General features: G+C 53.0%; 1 protein-coding gene across 1 annotated transcript in view; it reads right to left on the bottom strand.

The window, feature by feature from the left end:
- Positions 1-5,839: 5,839 nt before the first annotated feature.
- LOC119281476 overlaps positions 5,840-6,300 on the bottom strand; it is a 4,566-nt gene continuing 4,105 nt past the window's right edge. Inside the window, exon 4 of the mRNA XM_037561988.1 lies at positions 5,840-5,904. The gene's annotated coding sequence lies outside the window, so the exon portion shown is untranslated. The remainder of the gene's footprint in view (positions 5,905-6,300) is intronic.

Raw genomic sequence — 6,300 nt, 5'->3', positions numbered from 1 at the left:
CGTTTTTACAGGCGAATAGATGCCCTCGCCTTTGGAAGTGTTTTACGGATGTACCCCTGCTCGTGAACGGACGCGATTCCCCGAAGGTGCGCTCGGACGGCCAGGATCGGTCCAGCGGGGTAAGGGGTGGTGCTGGTGCATGCCTTTCCCGGGCTTTTGTGGGTGCGCGGGGTGTAATCTCACAACTTTTACGAGGTTATTATGTGTGTGAAAAGATGCAATAGGAGAGAGAGAATAAGGGTGTTGTCGTAAATTGCTACTTGGCGAGTAATCATTTATATTGTCAGGCCAACTCCACCGCGCGATCCTGTCCGCCCCCGTCCGTTTGGGATAAAAAGGACAAAAGAGGCGGCCCAGTGCGCGGCCTTAAACGGACAAATGTCCGGATTCGGTCCGTTTTCGATCCATTCCCGGTCCAAACTTGCGCTCGGTTTGGGGTGAAACGGACAGCGCGCGGACAGGCGGGACGCGCGTGCTTGTCCTCCCCTGGCCCGCCTGTCGGTGGGAGAAACCAAACCCCCCTCCCCCACGCCCATTTGACGCCATTTGCCCCAAACCCTCCCACGTCCCTCCCGCCGCCCCCTCTTTCTCCCCTCCATGGCCGACGCCCCGCCGAGTTCCGGCGGCCTGGCCGTCGACCTACCAGCAAGGGGGAAGGAGAGGTTGATGAAAATCCAGCAGCACGACGGCGTGGTGGTGGATGCAGGGCGTCACAGCAGCAGGGCTTCGCCGAGACTACGAGGGAGAGACGTAACGGGGGGAGATGGAGACGCCAGGGGCTGGTGTATGAAGTCCCTCCTCTCCCCCACTATATATAGGGGTGCCAAGGGGGGGGGCGCCGGCCCTAGTAGATGAGATCTACTAGGGGGGGCGGCGGCCTAGGGGAGGTTTCCCTCCCCCCCAAGGCACCTAGGGGTGCCTTCCACCACTAGGACTCCTCCTAGGGGGAAACCCTAGGTGCATGGGCCTATAGGGGCTGGTGCCCTTGGCCCATGAAGGCCAAGGAGCACCCCCTACAGCCCATGTGGCCCCCCGGGACAGGTGGCCCCACCCGGTGGACCCCCGGGACCCTTCCGGTGGTCCCGGTACAATACCGATAACCCCGAAACTTGTCCCGATGCCCGAAATAGCACTTCCTATATATAATTCTTTACCTCCAGACCATTCCGGAACTCCTTGTGACGTCCGGGATCTCATCCGGGACTCCGAACAACATTCGGGTTTCTGCATATACATATCTTCATAACCCTAGCGTCACCGAACCTTAAGTGCGTAGACCCTACGGGTTCGGGAGACATGCAGACATGACCGAGACGCTCTCAGTCAATAACCATCAGCGGGATCTGGATACCCATGATGGCTCCCACATGCTCCTCGATGTTGTCATCGGATGAACCACGATGTCGAGGATTCGATCAAACCCTGTATGCAATTCCCTTTGTCAATCGGTACGTTACTTGCCCGAGACTCGATCGTCGGTATCCCAATACCTTGTTCAGTCTCGTTACCGGCAAGTCACTTTACTCGTACCGTAATGCATGATCCCGTGTCCAACACCTTGGTCACATTGAGCTCAATATGATGATGCATTACCGAGTGGGCCCAGAGATACCTCTCCGTCATACGGAGTGACAAATCCCAGTCTCGATCCGTGTCAACCCAACAGCTACTTTTGGAGATACCTGTAATGCACCTTTATAATCACCCAGTTACGTTGTGACGTTTGATACACCCAAGGCACTCCTACGGTATCCGGGAGTTACACGATCTCATGGTCTAAGGAAAAGATATTCGACATTGGCAAAGCTCTAGCAAAACAAACTACACGATCTTTTATGCTATGCCTAGGATTGGGTCTTGTCCATCACATCATTCTCCTAATGATGTGATCCCGTTATCAACGACATCCAATGTCCATAGTCAGGAAACCATGACTATCTGTTGATCACAACGAGCTGGTCAACTAGAGGCTTACCAGGGACATATTGTGGTCTAAGTATTCACACGTGTATTACGATTTCCGGATAATACAGTTATAGCATGAATAAAAGACAATTATCATGAACAATGAAATATAATAATACTTTTATTATTGCCTCTAGGGCATATTTCCAACAGCCCGGCCTACGCACTGCCAGTCGCCGACGTCGCGCACCGCGCCCATGTCGCCCTGCTTCCCTTCGCCAAGGCACGACGGCCAGACCCGTTTCTCGGGGTCGTCGGACGTGTTCGCGCCGTCCACACCGCGCCCCGCGGCCGTCATCGACCTCAACGTCACGCTTGGGTCCAGCAGCGGCGGGCGGCCATCCGTCGAGATGCTAAGAAAGCAGGCACGGGCACCGTTCACGGGCACCATGTCGGCCCCCCGCGTCTTGTTTGACGAAATGCCAACCCCAATGCCAGCGGTCGGCGACCCCTTCTACAACCGCTACATGGAAGACGTGATCTTCGACGGTGAGCATGGCCGTGCCTACGACCCCGATGAGACCCAAAGTCAGGATGGCCGCACCGAGTACGTCCCCGATGAAGGTGGGCACGACCGTGCTGACTACGACCATGGTGACTCGTGGCATGAAGACGATGACATCTATGTCGAAGGTGATGAAGAAGAAGAAGAAAGCAATGACGTTGATATTAGTGGTGCGCCATTGTTCATCGACGAGCTCACCCAAAGAGCGGAGGCACAAAAGAAGAGGAAGAGCATCCGCACGGGTTCATATACACAAGATGAGGACAAGTTGATTTTCCAAGCTTGGATGGGGATTAGCCAAGATCCGAGAACCGACGCGCAACAAAAGGGCATTGTTTTTTGGACTAGAGTCCACAAAACATTTCATGAAAGGAAGATGTTTGAGCCCTTCCAAATTACAAGCAACTGTGGCATCGGCTCGATTCAAAAAAGATGGTTGTTCATCCAACAAGAGTGCAACAAGTATTGCGCCGCATTTGAGAGCGTTGAAGCACGGCCCGTGAGTGGTCTCGACGTTGGGGACATGGTATGATCTCCTCTTTCTAGCCCTTTCCTTGCTACAGCCATGAGACTTCGGCCGTGTAATGATTTGCATGTTCTCTTGTTGTTGATCATGTGGTGTAGGCATTCCAATCTTTGGAGGCATTCAAGGCCCGGCACAAATGACAAGCCATTCACTCTTACGCATTGTTGGACACTCATCAACATGTGCCCTAAGTTCAAGGACCAATACCGTGAACTACAAAGGAAGAGAGGACTGAAGACGGCCAAGTTTGCCGGAGGTGGAGATGGCGAGGCGTTGAAGAGGCCGAGGGGCAAGACCAACTCCAAGGTGGACGACATACGTGACGCTCATCCATGGCCTTGCATGAGACTTTGCATGGCATGATGTCTCAAAAGGATGTGAGGGATGAGAAGAAGCGGCAAAGCAAGGACGAGCAAATGAAGCAATACCTAGACCTTCAAAGACAGAAGCTTGAGATGGAGGAGGCGGCCAAGAGGAGGAAGATCGACATGGAGGAGGCGGCCCGGCAAAGGCAGCTCGACATGGAGGAGGCGGCCCGGCAAAGGCTGCTCGACATCGAGGCCGACAACGTCAAGGCCAGGCAGAGGCAGCTCGACATCGAGGCCATCAATGCCGCCACCAAAGCGAAGGAGGTGGCCCTTGCGATCATGAGTGTGGACTTGTCGAAGATGAGCGACAAGACGAGGGCCTGGTTCGAGGCCAGGCAGAAGGAGATGCTCGACGCCGAAGGTCTGAACTAGGACGTCCGATCGGCGTGGCCGTTCTTTTTTAGGCTAGCATGGGTGCCGCCAGTCCAGCCGCTGGTAGTGTGCCGGTGAGAAAACATTCATTTTGGAGGCCGGCTGTGTTGCCGGCCGCTTGCTGTGTTGCCGGCGAGGACATGTTGCCGGCCGCTGGATGATGCCGGCGATGGACGTGTAGACCGCTGGCTCTGTTGCCGGCGTGATGAACCGGGGCCGCCGCTGGCCTGAACTAGGGCTTGGCTTTGAAATGTTGCTTTTAGTTTTTTAAGTGTACGCGGACAGGATGGGGCAAATGGATGCGGCCGCGCGCTGGGCGCACGGCCACCGCATCCTAGGACACGCGCAGGCACGACCCCAAATCCCTACCCAGACGAACAAAATTCGGACAAAACGGACATCCGTTTGGGATCGCGCGGTGGAGTTGGCCTCACAGAAATGGGAATGAGGCCCACAGCTCAGCAGAAAGGAAGTGATTAGTTAGGGCATGTACAATGCATAGCCTCAAGGTGATGCCTCACATGCCACGTAGGATCGGATATGACGTAAAGTAGGTTCGGATAGAGAAGCGGGATCCTCTTCAGGAGGTGGGTGCTTGAAGAGAAAAAGTATGGACCGGTGACAAAAGCTGAAAAGGTTGAAGTGAAAAGTAGAGATGCATGTGTACTAAAATCTTTATTTTCTATTTCTTAATGAGGCCCACTAATAATAGCTTGCATTGGGGAGAAAAAATAAATATAGGTACCTCAAATTACTTTTTGTCATGGGGCATATGTATTCATATGCCATCATTGTACATGCCCTTAAGAGCAAGTATAGTAAGGTCTAGTCAGCAGGCTATAGCAGATGCCATGTCATTAAAATCCTAGGTGGAAGAAAGAGAAAGAAGGAGAGAGAGGGCAGCGGGCGCTACATGTGCAGCCCGGCTGCAGCAGCACAAACGAGGTAAAAGTTTGCATGCAGCCTGCGCAAGCTCCTCCCTCCCAATCACATGTCTCCTTTCACATGCACACATTAAATGCTACAGTTAATTAGTAGCTAATACTCCCTCCGTCCGAAAATACTTGTCATCAAAATAGATAAGGCTGGTCATAGTGGGGAGTAACTTAGACTAGTAACATACATATGTTACTAGTCTATGTTACTACCTTCATAGTGGGTAGTGTCATAAGTGTGGTAACATAGTTGCCTTCATTTATTACTTTGTAGACTCATTATGCATTGGAAACCGCTATGTGATGGTAACATATTATGTTACTCTATTTGCCTCTCTCCTCATTAACTACTTGCCACATCATCATTTTTGCTTATGTGGCATCTATGTTACTACCTATATTACTCCCACTATGACCAGCCTAAAAGGAGATGTATCTAGATGTATTTTAGTTCTAGATACATCTCTTTTTATTCATTTTGATGACAAGTATTTTCGGACGGAGGGAGTATATAACCAACTTATTATATGAGTAGGCTTTTCTGAAGACTATAGGTGACATGGCATCTCTTTGTAGCCGGCAGCCGGCTACACTAGTAACCATGTTCTAAGGGGAAGCGAGCAGGAGAAAGCGGCTGCAAGATACGGGGTCACGTGCGGATTGGGCCCACTGCTAGGGGCGGCTGACGCGAGTAGGCGACCATGACGCCTGATGACGGCGTGGGTAGACGTGTCGAGGCAGCGTCGGGTGGAGAATGCGTCGCGCTCCGCCGTGGGGTCAACAGCGGCAGCGAGCGAAAGCGCCAACCAAGCCATTGCCTCCGCTCCTCTCCCTCTCCGCTACAAAACAGAATAGCGCCTCGGTGATCGCACCCTATCGCCGGCGGCAGCGTCGCGTGGCCAAGACGCGGAACGGCGGCGACCCGCACAACAGCATGGGGCACGGGGGTGGCCGATGGACCGATTGGTGGATGCGCCGCCGTAAACCACCAAGAGGGCAGGGCAACCCACGTTGTGTCTCGTCGCTTTTCGTTTCTGTAACGTGCTATACAGTCTTGCGCTTCAATGATACAGTATAAGATGCTACCAAAAAAATTCGGAAAAAGAAAAAGAAGATGCTACCTAGGCACCTAGCCACGCCTTTTCCAACTGATGAGGAGCGGGCGGAGGTCCGGGTGCGGCTCGAGCAGGTAGGTGCAGGTTGGACGTGGCTGGCTGGGTTCGGTTGGAGCATCTAAAACCCGGAGAGAAAAAACAAGCAATATTAACCACACGCGTGGCATGCACAGTCATCATCAATTTTGAGGAAAATACTAACAGCATCTTCAATAGATGGTCCAAATTTAAAAGTAACTAACTTTTGAATTGTCTAAGGTCAAAAACACAGCTTCAACAGACGGTCCATATGTAAAAAAAAAATTGGCCCGCGGCCTCCTCATGATGTAAAACGCAACACCTCGCAGTGCAAATATACATCACGAGATGCATCTGGTCCAAAACCAGCCGTCGCCCGCGAACGCCCAACCGCCACTTCATTTTCTTTCCCGCCCGCCCGCTCGCGACCTCCCGCCCATCCGCCGCCGCCCCTACAACCCGCCGCCGCCCCGCTGCACACCGCCCGCATAAAATC

Source organism: Triticum dicoccoides, chromosome 3B, assembly GCF_002162155.2.
Source record: "Triticum dicoccoides isolate Atlit2015 ecotype Zavitan chromosome 3B, WEW_v2.0, whole genome shotgun sequence".
NCBI classification, from domain to species: Eukaryota; Viridiplantae; Streptophyta; class Magnoliopsida; order Poales; family Poaceae; genus Triticum; species Triticum dicoccoides.
The sequence above is the reverse complement of the archived record's forward strand: the minus strand, read 5'-3'. Positions and strand labels throughout refer to the sequence as shown.